General features: G+C 36.1%; 1 long non-coding RNA gene across 4 annotated transcripts in view; it reads left to right on the forward strand.

Moving 5' to 3' along the window:
* The first annotated feature begins 4604 nt into the window (after positions 1-4604).
* Positions 4605-13370, forward strand: part of LOC140001443 (uncharacterized) — a 116127-nt gene continuing 107361 nt past the window's right edge. For 2 of the 4 annotated variants that reach the window (XR_011806668.1, XR_011806670.1), the window contains exons 1-2: positions 4615-4963; positions 7896-8127. This is a non-coding gene — a long non-coding RNA (uncharacterized lncRNA). Of the gene's footprint in view, positions 4964-7895; positions 9396-13370 lie in introns of those variants that run through there. The other 2 variants (XR_011806669.1, XR_011806667.1) reach the window with 2 other exon arrangements.

Here is a 13370-nt window from a genome sequence, read left to right on the forward strand (position 1 = left end):
CAAGCCAACATATATCAGTGTGGATATTCATGTACAGAGAAAGAGAAGCCAGCAAAAAAGCCATCTTTCCTCCTTCTTCCAAAAGTGAGGATATCCTCCACATTTCACTTTTTTTTTCTAAAGTCTAGAAACTATGCAATACAATTTTTTTATCTAAAATGATAGCAGCCTAGGAGTTTAGGTAGATAAGTCAGTCTTTTGTAAATACCAAATCTATTGTTTATTGAAACAAAAAACATAAGGGTCTGAGGAACCCTTTAGATGAAAGCCACTAGAGAAATCTTGATCATTTTCTCTGCTAATTTACTAGGTAACTACATTTATCAGACTACTTCTTTGGGCAGATTGTCGTCTCTAGGAACGCATGTTTTTATCTCCCGGAAGTTGTATTTTCTGCTTGGCTGGGTACTGCTGTTCTGTGAGCTACTGTGATCATGCTTGCACATGCATACACACTTGTATCTGAGCAGTATGCAACTGGAAACCTATGCGATCCATAAGAAAAAGGAGAAAATGTTAGTTGCAGGGCAAAATGTTACACATCATGCTTACAGCTATGTAGGTAATAATGTCATTACTTAGAACATTGTTAAAATGTATCTGATATCTCAAACTAAAAGGTCTGCTGTAGGGTATGAAACTAATATAAATAACAACTTCAGTCCTCAGCTCAGCAGTAATAGTAAAAAAAGAAGAGTATCTCTTTTTCCCCAAAGAGAAATGCCTTGCACAAATACTGATCATGGGAACCATTGATGTCAGTAGTGCTTGTAGAGATGTATTGATGTTAAAAAAAAAAAAAACAAACGGTGGCTGTGTAATAACTTCTGAAAATGGCAAAAGAAAAGCATAGTGTCTATTTGAACATGTGCCACAGTGCCAGTGACGGAACTCAGGCCTGAAGAGGCAGCATTCATTTGAGACAAAATATATTTCATTCTACTTCAACAAAATCTGAAGCAATTTTAGTTGAGTAAAAGAATATGGACTAGTCCCTGCTATGTTCCACTTTATCATGCTTTCTGCAGACATTGCCTTCTCTCTAATCTATTCATCTTCTGTTTATAAGGTGCATTTTAATTTCCTGCTATGTTGTATCATTTCTTTGATTCTGTCCTTTTAGTGCATCCTCCTTTCTTATTTTTCCCTATATTTTTCCCTATATTTTTTTTTTCCCCACAATTACTTCTATTAAAGTTTATCTTGGAAGCCTCAACTGAAGACAAAGGGTCCATTGCGCAAGAACTACAGATATAATTGGTAGGTGACAATCTCTTCCAATTGTATTAGTTAAAATAGCAAAGTGGGATAAAAGAGAACAAACACACTGTCACATGAGGTAACTTCTTAGCCTTTCTCACCTCTTGAAGCTCACTCATATTTATATAAAGACTATGGTTACTTTTTATAAAAGGAAGGTTCAAAGCATAATAATAGAGTTCAAAAGCATATGATGTACTGTATCAGATGAGGATAAGTGCTGTGGAAAATAGAGAAAACTCCCACCTACCTAAAATGAGGAAGGACATCTGTATTATCAGTGCTATAAAGCTATGATAGGTATGAAAGGTATGATATGAAAGGTGGCTATGATACTACCTTTACTCAATCAAATTCACATGCAAACATTTCAAAATCCTTGGGAAGGAGCATATGTAAGCAACATTAACTGAAAGAGGTAAAGTATGTACCATATTACCTTTTGATGCTACAACAGTCTTTCACTTTGGATTTCTTAAGAGCATTTTATTCAGTCAGAATCTCATCCAAAAAGCCCACAGTTTCATTCCATGCTAATAGGCTACCAGAATTATTTTGATAACAATTTTGATCTTCGCCCACAGTAGTTGTCTCAATAAGCAGGCTGATTTTGTTCTGATTCAGATCAGTTGAAAACGTTCTGCTAAAGTCCATGGGACACAGTTGTTTTCACTAAGAAGTAGAGTCTTTGTCATCATGGAGATATTTTCAAAACTAAGGAGAGCTTACCAAAGTGAATTACTGACTTCTCCCTGGTGTAAAAACAGCAGGTTTAACAACCTAAAGCTTATGAGTAGCCAGATCTGTTTTCTTCGGGAAGGAAAAAGTAGTCCCATCATTCATTGGGAAGGACAGAGAGATAAATACTTAATCTTTTTCAAGATGCATCTGCAAACCATGCTGGAGAAGGAGCAGAAAAAGAAAGGCAAACAGTATTATAGTAATAACTAATAGCTAAAGGAAAGCACATCTTCCATGGTGGATGAATAGTAAGTATGTATTTGTCCCAGTTACATGTATATCTAATTACTCTGTCAAGTCCAACAGTTCTTGCTCTAAGGCCTTTTACACACTTTGGTGGACATTTATTCTGATTTTAGTGGAATAAGACCAAGAACGCCTTGCTCATGTATGGATCAGTTTTTGCCATTGTGGTGCCACCAAGTGCCGACTTCAACTAAGACTGCAGGACATCCCCAAAAAATCTTCATCCCCTTTCCTTATCCTTCTTAGGCCAGAAAGATACTGATGAATTTCCAAAACAGCCTGGCACTAAATCACAGTTCTCTTAGGGAGATCTTTGTGTGTGGTTCTGATTGACTAAAAAATAAATACAATGCACCAGATGATATTTAATTTAAGTTAAAATATATATCAGGGTTTGTTCAAACTTCTCTGAATCTTCCTGTTTTCTTCTGCTTTGATTCAAATTTAGAAAATTCCATTGGGGGAAAAAAAGAAAAAAGCCCAGGGACATATTTATTGCAAAGGTTTTAAGTATTCCATTATTAAACAACTAGACTGATTGCATTGTTCTTAAATAGAGTGAGCTCAGGTGAGAATATGGAAGAATATCTGAGACAAATATTCTAATGACTTTGAAATAAATGCATCTTTCCATGACAGCATTTGCTTTTAAAGATCCTAGTTGCTGAAATAGCTTCTTGCATCATTAATGAGTAGTGTATAGCTGGATGATTGTTCACCTCCTTTTGTGCAAGAACTTGGATTTGCTTTGAATACAGACTATGGAATGAATATATTTGAGATTTTAAAGTCCCTGCTTTCTGAAAAGCAGCTTTGTCACCAAGCCACATTTCTGGAGATGTGTAACATTACCAGTTTCTTCAGTTTTCGAACTTGCAAAAATGTAAATCATATTTTAGGACCACCACCGATCTATCTTTATGCTTTACTCTATGCTTGGATGAGCATACTCTTTCAAAACTCAGATGAATTGGAGACTGTAAAATGCTCTTCTGAAAGGATATAAGAAAAGGCACTTTTGTGTTATTTTCTATATAAATCACTAGATTGTCTTTTTTTTTTTTTTTTTTTAGTAGGTGTTTCAACATAACTTTGTAAGCAGCAGTGTTGCTTATAATGCAGAAGTACTGTTAGTGTGTTTTCTTAAAAAATAAAAATCAAATAGGTATTTGTTGAACAACCAACTCTTGCATGAGATCCTCAAGACCTACGGCTGGTAAAATTGATGGCAGTTCACTACAGTCAGACTTTCAGTTATTCACAAGGGGGGAAAACCTGCTAGTGGCAGTTGCCTTTCTCCAAAGTCATCTAGACTGGGGAAGTTACAGTTAGTTCTGTTTGTACTCTTAAAACCTTTTGCTGTACATTCATGCATTTCCCTATAGGTAACCATCTCTTAATTTTTTCTGGTCTTGCTTTATTCACCCTTGTGACTTCTTTTTTCGTAATAGGTAGTGAGATCCCTCTGTCACTGTGGAACTTTGAATGTTTTTCTTCCATGCATTTCCCAGAAACATCCACTTTTCTGCATTTTTTTTCTTTCCATTTTCATTTGCAGTTTTTTGTCTTTTCTAACTTTCTAACTTGCAAACTCCTGCATGCATCCAAAGCCATTAGACATCCACCTGCTCCCTCATAGAGAAAGGTGCCTTTTAAAGCACGTTCTTCTCTGTAATTCCTATGCTGTGAGTGCTTTTTACTTTCTCAGTCTCCTTTCTACTACCCTACCTCTAATAAAACCTTTGCTCTTAACATTTAGTAGAGACAATCTTTCAAAATTATTTTCATAGCCTTAAGCGTGTCTCTTGCATTCTCTCATTATGTCTTAGAATATTTAGTAGGAATTGTAAAATATGATTAGGTGTTCTGTCACATCCATGGTCTTCAGATTTATTTGATATAAGAGTGATCTGGGGCTCAGTAGTTCATTCCTAGCATAATCTGTGTGAAGTTCAGCTAAAGTTTTCTTCAAACTCTAACCATTGTCTGTTTGCTGTTATTTTTTATGAAACAATCTTTGCAGAGAAAAAAAGAACGTCTTAGGTGAAAACCAAGATTCTTCCGAAGGGTATTTTTGCTCTCTACCAAAAGTACTTGCAGGCTGGTTTCCTGAACATGAAATCTTCCTTCACCAATGTGTTGGAAGATTTTTTTCTTTTTTCTATGAGGGAAAATATTTGCAGTTAACAATAAAACACGTTCAAACCTATAAATACATTTTTGAACGTATTTTTTGAATTTATAAATTTAAAGTTTGATCTGCTTTTTGGGCTAGAAGGAGCTTGAGGCTAGGGAGCCAGCTGGTTTTCTCTGATATCAGATCCAACTGGGAAATAGCCAGGTGATTTTTATAAAGGGATAGAAAAAAGTCAGGTGGGTTTGGTGGCTGGAAGGAAGTGGAGGGTTGAAGCGTGTGCAGCCTACCTTGGTCAGGTGGGTGGCTGGTCTCTGTGCTTTAGCAGTACGGCCTCTCATGAAAAACAAAATGTAAGCTGCAACTCTAGTTCTTCTGGGCGAGCTGTTAATTTGTTTTGGTTCTCAGTAACTGAAGATTGAATATTGAGAAGACGTGAAGCAGGGAGTTTACCACTGGTACCTGAAACGGTAGCATTCAGGCTGTAGACAAAAGTTTTTATCTGTCAGATACTTGGTGAAACAGGAAGTACATCTGCTTTCACAGCACCTTTCTCCTTTCTTCTGTTGCAGCTAAATCAAGGTAAAATGATTTAAAACTTGTACTTGTCCATCTCACTAAAGTTATGTGTAGGTGAGGTTGCTATATCTCTAGGTGCTGTCTTGCAGGGCTACTGTAGGGATGTTTTCTGTGAACTCAAGGTGGTCTGGTGGCTTGGCTTTTTTTGTCAGGGTCATATTGCTACTGTCTGGCTCTCAAGGTTGTTTTAAGCGATAAAGTGATGATGGTTTTGATGCATGTTATGAATGTTTTATTTAGTGGTGAGGAAGCATCTGATGTTATGATGTTGTTACTAGTAGGTAGCACGGTCTTTAATGAAAATATTCATGATGATAATATAGGAGAGATGAGTCTACTGTTCTGTGTGTTGAAGCTTTCTCTGTGAGATTTTGAATATGTGAAATTATATTTTACTGTTAACCTTAAGACAAATGACTAGAATTAAATTATGCAAGTGCTTTGATGTTCTGGGAAGATTTATCCTTATATTAACGTTTACTATATATGCTTTTTTGCTATTTTTTAAAGAGGAATATGTGTGTATATACATGTTAATCTCAATCAAAGCCCATGGTGGGGAAAAACATGAACAGGTTAGAATATCATCAAGGTGTGGGTGTTGATTTTTTTTTTTTTTGATAATTACTTGTGGTTTTTTTTTTTTTTTTTTTTTTTTAAAAGTAGCAATTTACTTTATCTTGTCTCACCAGGATCTTTGATAGAGATTGGACAAGAGCTCTTTGTTCCTTTTCTGTGTAGCTACTTGTGATTAATGAAAGCCTACAGAAAGGCTTGGTAAGCTTTTGATGAAGAGGCAAAAATTCCAGCATTAGCATATTTCCACACTTATTTTTTGTAAGCAAAGCTATTCTGTTATAGTATCTTTTTCCAATACAAGGTTCAAAAAACACCCCAAAATTTCTCAGAACAGCACTTCAAATATTATTGAGAGATTGTACCTGAGATACTTTTTCACTATAAAATAATCTTTTTAGTACTCATCTAGTTCTTCGTACTCTCACGTTATTTCAAGTTGTTTTTCTTTTTGGCTTTCTTGAGAAATATGAATGTGCTGATCTTTAATATGGGCTGTTTAAGGACTGTGATCCATCACGTATTCCAATAAAGAAGAACCTTTATTTATGTTGAATATAAAGATGAAATGCTGCATGTTACACAAGAAAGAGAACAAGAAATGTTATGTTTTCAGTTGATCTGAAGTTCATTAAATGCAAAACTGCTGGACTCCTGTTTTCTTTGTAAAGGTGTATACATGTGTACGCTGGATATTGAAAATTACTACTTGCTGAGAGTATATGTAGGGGTATACAAAATATCATTGGGATTTGTGCCTTTGACTTTGCAAGTTTCTGTAGTGGATGTTGAGTATGTTGAGTACCTACTTTATAATTAGTTTCTTAGACCCTAACAATTATATCTAAATATGATTGCAGTATGGATCAAAATATTGTGCCTTAAACTACAATTCGAAAAAAAAATTGGAGGGATAAGTCTGCTGTTTTTTAATAGAAAGGTCAGAAGGAAGTGACCATAGATGACTGTAAATATGCTTATTAACAAGCTTATTACTGTTGTCTTATTGTTTTCAAAACCCATTCTCATGAAAGATGAGTAGAAAAGAGGTGAGAATAGAGTACTTTTTTTTTTTTTTTTTTTTTTTTTTTCCCCCAGAGTAAATTTAAGTGAGTCAACTACTTAATGAGTTTATAGCTATTATGACTACTTGGTAATTTCCCCCTGCCCCTGACTCATTCAGGACAAAAACTATGCTTTGGAGGATGCTAGAGAATTCTAGCTGAAATATTAATGTTTAAATATTTAAGAGTATCTTAATTTCAAAACAGCTGCAGATTAGTGGAATTCTACTTGAAATTAATTTCTTATAATTCAATATCTATTTCTGCACTACAGAATGTTGGCTGTGCATTGAGCGCCCCCCCTCAAAAAAAAAAAAAAAAAAAAAGGCACCCCAAACCCACAACAAACTAAAACTAGGAGTGACTTCTGTACAATGAGTACACTGCAATGCTGAACATAGTAACTGTACTGCTGTAAAACTGCTTTGGAAATGGCTTATTTTTATAACCCAATAAAATACAATGCTTATTTTCCAAAATGTGTCCTGCTTGCATTGTTGTGAATGACTCCTACATTTTCTGTTCAAAAGAGTGAAAAAACAATTCTTAGTAAATACCTTTCACTGAAGAAATTATTAGATAAAAATTGCAATGCTTGCTTTAAATGCTTGTCCAAGACCGTTCTCTGCTAACAACATTTTTCTAACAAAGGCTTAATAAATATTAACTGGGAAATTGGAGAATGTAAGTTATTTGGTTTATTGTGTATTACTAAGTAATTCTTTGGCTTTGGAGAACAGTTTGTATTCTAAATTTCAAATTCTATGTAACCTGATTTTTTTCTTCTTCAGAACAGTAGCTCACATGAACATTAGGGTCTTTTTTTTTTTTTTTTAACAGGATGTAGTCAATATGTTAAAATGTCTTTTAATATTAAAGGTATGTAGCAGAATCTGCTACAAATCTTGAATTTGCAAAAGTAAAAATCAAACAATGCTATTAGTCTTTTGCTCAAGGCTACAGCACTGCAAAGGGATCTTAGAAGACTAAGATATTTGCAAAGCTTTTCTAAATGTTTAGAGATGGTCTCAGTTTATTTTTCTAATATCTGCAAATCTCAGTGTATCATGTCTTCATCCATTTTTCCCATGTAAACATTCACTGTACTGTTATTGTATGCCTTTGAGCCGACATCTTGCCGTATATGAAATGGTCAATAATTCTTTCTGTGATACAAGTAAGAGTCAACATATTTTTGCTATAAATCCAGCAATATTATAGTTGGACTCGATGATCCTTTGGGTCCCTTCTCGCTTGTATATCCTATGACAATTCTATTGTATCTTTCTACCAAGCTCAGGCTGGGAGTGGAGCTGGAAACAGTGCAAGGAGCATGTTGGAGTTGCTGTGGTCTCAGAAACTGAGGTGGAAGGTGAAGGGACTGATAACTGCAGTGCATGGGACTTCCCTGGGGAGCCTCTCTGGATGCCTGGTCCTGTACAATATTGCCTGTGTTCGAGACCTTGGCACCACATGGTGACATCTTGAAGTATTTCTTCTGTAAGTCTCTGCCTTCTGACAGGAGTGGTAAGTATTTCAACCACTTTTTCCTTCTGTCCACAAAACACGCTACAGCCAGAAGCCCTGATCCTGAACAGTTAAGGGGGATCTTATTAAGACTGGTGCCTAGTGGCATGAGCGCCTACACTTCAGAAAAACAGTTCAGTTTTTCAGAGCTGCTGTTCCCCTCTTACAGGAGGAATACTGTAGTAGCCAAAGACCACTCACTGAATACAAATGCTTGGAAGAAAAACAAATACCCTGATTTTTGTTTTATCCTGCAGAAAAGTTGGGAAGAACTTGATTTCTGGGGAGGTGCCCTACAACCCCAACTAGCTGTTCAGCTGAAAGAATTCACTGTGTAATTGTAATTCTGTAGCCTAGAGTAAATGTAAAATAATCTGTTGAACTTGTCTGATTCAGAAAGCATTTTTACTCCAGAAAGCCTCATGGCTCTGGAGATGATGATGTTTTGAGCAGGGATGGCAGTTATGGTTTATAAAACTGATCTTTACAACACTGTTCTCCTGTTCTTGTGCAGAAAAATACCAGCAGTTAAATACTGCATTTATTTCCTCCAGGTTATGTATAATTCTAGTTCAGTATCCTTGTTGTATCTGAAGGTATTTACGGGCATCTTTAAGAAAAGATAGCTAAAGCACTAAGCGTAGTGCAAATTGAGCAAATGTTATCACAATTTTAAAGGACTACAGAAAGTTTTTGAAATTGCAAAATGATTTTTACTTACAGTAGAAACACGTGTTTATGTATGGTTGTCATCTTAGTAACTCTTTGAAACGTTCAGCAGTTAATGCTGTATAAACCAAAGCTAATATCTGTTTTGAAAAACAAAACAAACAAAAAACCACCAAATATTAATGGGAGAATGTAACCAAAATGAAATAACTTTCAAAAAAAATTGGACTTCTCTCCACAGACAGGAGACATCTCTTCCCTTTATACAACACGTCTCATTTGCGCTGCCTACTGTCCTTTGCTTTCATCTTACTGACCTCTGTGATAGCATACATGTGCCCTGTAATGGTCCAAGTTGTAATGCTGTAAGACATACGTAATTATGGCTTTGCTGTAACTTGATAGTGAGTAGCCATAATTAAGATCCAGGTTTTGTTTCTTTTATCCTTAGATAATCTTTTGGGAACTATTTCTCAACTTCTGATTTTGTACTCGAAAGAGTTTTCAAGTGACACGAACAAAACCATTAAACCACATTGATAGCTGCTGCATGTGAAATTTTCATTTTCTAATGGTAGTAGTATAAGTGGAAGTTATTGGTTCATTTTTTTTTTTCTTCTGGTAAAAATTAGATATTAATAAACAAGGAATGTAATTTTGTAGGTTGAATATGTAACAGCCGTAAAAAAAAAAAAAAATCTAAAATAGAATTAACTATCATCCCAGATCATAAACATCCTTTCCACAAGAGTATAAATAAGACAAATCATCTTCAGAAAATGACAGGTAGGAGAAATGTCCTACAGAAGAAAAATCCCTGGTAAAATTCCTTGTTAAATCCTGAGCAACAAATTGTTTGAGATCTGATACTTCTAGCCTCTAAATACTTAGCTCAGTGAGGGGGAAAACTGTACTGGAAGAACAATTTTTCTGGAGACTGCAGTGCTGAGACCTGTCTAGGAGTCTGGGCAGCAATGAGGTAAATGGATTATCAACGTGACACTGTTGCTGTTTTTCTTTTAAGTAAACAAACACTGAGATGGTGAAGAATTCTTCACTTCTTCCACCCCCCATTTCTTCTCTCCACTGGATTGTGAAGCTTGGCTTAGATCATGAGATTGCAATATTTCTTGTGTGGTGTGGGGGCTATATGAAGGAAAAGAGAGAAGTGAAGCATGGGGGTTCTATTTCAGGGCACTAGGTAGGAAGCTGGGGTTTGGCAAAAAAAAAAAAAAAAGTTCTTGGCTGTTTTTTTTTTGTTTTTAACTTTAATTGGAGAGGTATTTTATTCTTGTGTGTATATGTCAGTCCTTGCAGTTTTTTAGTAATAAAGTGAAGGTTTGCTCCTTCACTGTGTTTCTTCTAGAGCTGTGTAAAATCCTGTAACATCAAGGGGGGTATCAGCACATCACTAAAACTGCAGACAACCTCTACTGCAGTTGAAATCCTCACTTTAAAAAAGCACACCATCCTTTTTACTTGTGAACTGTCTTGCTTGCTGAATAAGCACTTCTGCTTTGTCCCCAGTGTCTGAGTTGCAGTTGCCTGTAATTTGATTGTCACTTGTTGAAAAGGAATACATACAGTGTTGATTTTTTTTTTTTTTAAGTAATAATCACAGTATACGGCTTGCTGTACATTACATATCTGACTGCCTCAGCATGAGGGGAAAATTCCCTTCTTCAGTGAGACAGAGTCCATTTAGTATACAGATGTTTGTCATAAAGCAAAGAAACACTGTTCCAGGGAGATTTGATTTTTTTTCTCTATTTTAGAATATTAATGTTTCTAGCAAAAACAAAATGCTGCCTACAAGAAGGGAAAGGAAACAATGGCAAGAATTTAACTGCGTTCTTATCTTGCTTTTAATTTAAAAAGTTTTATGAGGTAAAAGACAAACCTCTAGAGAGCTGAAAAATAAAATAGATGCTTGTAGAATGGAGACTCGGAGCCTTAAAAGGGAAGAATTTAGACTATAAACTCAATAACAGCAGTGTTGCTGTGCAAATGCTATAGAGGCCAGTGTTGAGGAAGCAAACCTTTCTGCCATGAATGTTTATAGTTTAGAGATTTGCCACTTGTATATTCAAATTTAATTGGCCACAATGAAATACATTTTAGTTTCCAGTTTGCTGTACCCATTTACAACAAGTATTTGTCACTCTTCATTCCGCATCATTCCTCTTTTAGTGAAATAGGCTCTCCACCCAGTGTCACTGCACCATTGGTAAAATTATCACAGGTATTGGAATCACAAGCTCTCAATCTGCTTGTATTTTTTAAAAGGTATTTAATTTTGTTTAGCAGAAGAAAAACAACAGTTGAAGAGGTATCAAAGAACATGAGATAGGGAAGCTCATGGTAGTTAAAAACATTTATCATTTTAATGGTATTTTACTGTGTGCTCCTGCATATGCATCAACAGATTGCAAATAAAGCAAAGGATTTGCACGACCTCAGTAATGCTTCCGGTGTCCCAGCCTTATTTCAAGCTGTGGCAAATAAAGCATAAATACTGCAGGCAGCATTTTTTTTCTCATTTAGTCACTTATAAAACAGACTTAAAAGGAACAATGCTGTGAAACCTTGCTTAACTGACCAGCGGGGGGAGAGAGAAAATGGAGTGAAAAAAAATAATTAATGGATGTGGATCTGTGTTTTAAAATTCCAAGGAATATTTTACAGAGGATTTTTTGTGTTACAAAAGATGCTTCATATATAATTCTTAATGTATGGAAAATATCACTTAGGGAAATGATGGCTTGGTACTCCACCCATTACAAAAGTTTAGTAAGCAGTATTAATATTATAATGTCCCCCTTTGTTTTACTGAGATCATAAAATCATGGAATCATAGAATGGCTTGTGTTGGAAGGGAGACACCTTAAAGATCATCTAGTTCCAAGTTCCCTGCTATAGACAAGGATGCCACCCACTAGATCAGGTTGTCCAGGGCCCCATCCAACCTGTGCAACTTGTTCCAGTGCCTCAGCACCCTCTGAGTGAAGAATTTCCTCCTAACCTCTAATTTAAATCTCCCCTCTTTTAGTTTAAGACCATTTCCCCTTGTCCTATCATTTCTACCCAAGTAAAGAGTCCTTCTGACTCTTTTTATAAGACCTATCTAAATATTGAAAGGCTACTATGAGGCCATCCTGGAGCATTCTCTTCTGTAGGCCTAGAGAGCTGGGGCAGTTCAGCCTGTCTTGTAGGAGAGGTGCCCCAGCCCCTTGACCATCTTTGTAGACCTTCTCTGGACCTGCTGTATCAGCTCCACATTCTTCTTGTTCTAGGGGCCTGGATGGATTTGTTGGTTAGGTGAAGATTTTTCAAAACAGTGGTGACAGCAAACTAGTAATGGAAATCCCTCTTTCTTAGCTGCCAGTTCATATAGAAGTTAATTAACAAAAATCTCTTTGGTCCTAGATTAAGTTTGTAGTCGTAATTTGGAAGAGAGAACCATCTGAAATAATAAATACCCCGTCCCTGTTGTGGTAGGGTTTTGCTAGGGGTCAGTTCAAGCTGTCTCACATTCTCTTAGTGTATATTGGCAAACTGTGTATGCTCAGATGCAGGAACAGCTGTGCAGGTGCTCTATGCCCTCTTTTCTCCATCCTTCATCTCAGACCTGCAGCTACTCCCCCTGGGAGTGTCAGATTGAAATATTTGGTGCAATCAGAAGAACATGGGGAGTTGGGGGTTGGGTGTTGAACCTGGTTTCTTTGTGACCTATGGAAAAGCTTTGAATATCGGTTGCTTTGGATCACTGTGTTTTAATGGATGTTTCTATAAGGATTAGTCCTTGTAAAAATCTCCTAACAGTGCATTTATACATTCTTTTGAAAGACTCAAATTCGGCTGAGGTATTCTCTGGTGAGAGAGACAAGGAGGAGGTGGTCTTGGAAGCTTCAGGCTTTCAAATATTTATTTTCAGATACGTGATCCAAATTAAATATGCTTATTAAAAATTTTTTATTAATACTTATAGGTATATAACACAAATATACTTGTGTGTAAACAATGCCTGAATATTTTGTATTCATGTATTGAAAGCTACAACTTCAGAATGATGCAGAAGATTGACTGCATTGAGCAGTTTGATCAGCCTTGCACTGTTAAGAAGCTACAAGCCTGCAGTTACTATTTTGAGATCACTAATTACTAGTCAGTCACTGAAAACTCAAAGCATGCTGTTTTTGAACACACCAGCCTTTTCTTAACACTGTAGCAGAGGCTGCGCTACATGCTGTGATGGGTTATGCTACAATGCTTTTGTCCATTTGCAAGAAAATGAGGAAATGAATGAAGAACAGCCACCTTCGCAGGTATGCTGTAAAGAAACAGAATGGAGAAAGGTCCATTCATTCATAGAAAAATGAGTGCAATGGCCAAGATAATGCACAATGAAAAAGAAAGGAGATAAAAATTTTCCAATTCTTCAAACAAGCCCAAAATGCATCAGAATAGAGAATGCTTCTTTGCAACTTTTGGGTATTCTTGACAACCATGAAAGTCTTCTAAACTTTTTTCATCAAGTGGCTGAACTCACCATGTCAGTTTTCTTGCTAAACCTT

This window comes from Anas platyrhynchos, chromosome 1 (genome assembly GCF_047663525.1).
Source record: "Anas platyrhynchos isolate ZD024472 breed Pekin duck chromosome 1, IASCAAS_PekinDuck_T2T, whole genome shotgun sequence".
NCBI classification, from domain to species: domain Eukaryota; kingdom Metazoa; phylum Chordata; class Aves; order Anseriformes; family Anatidae; genus Anas; species Anas platyrhynchos.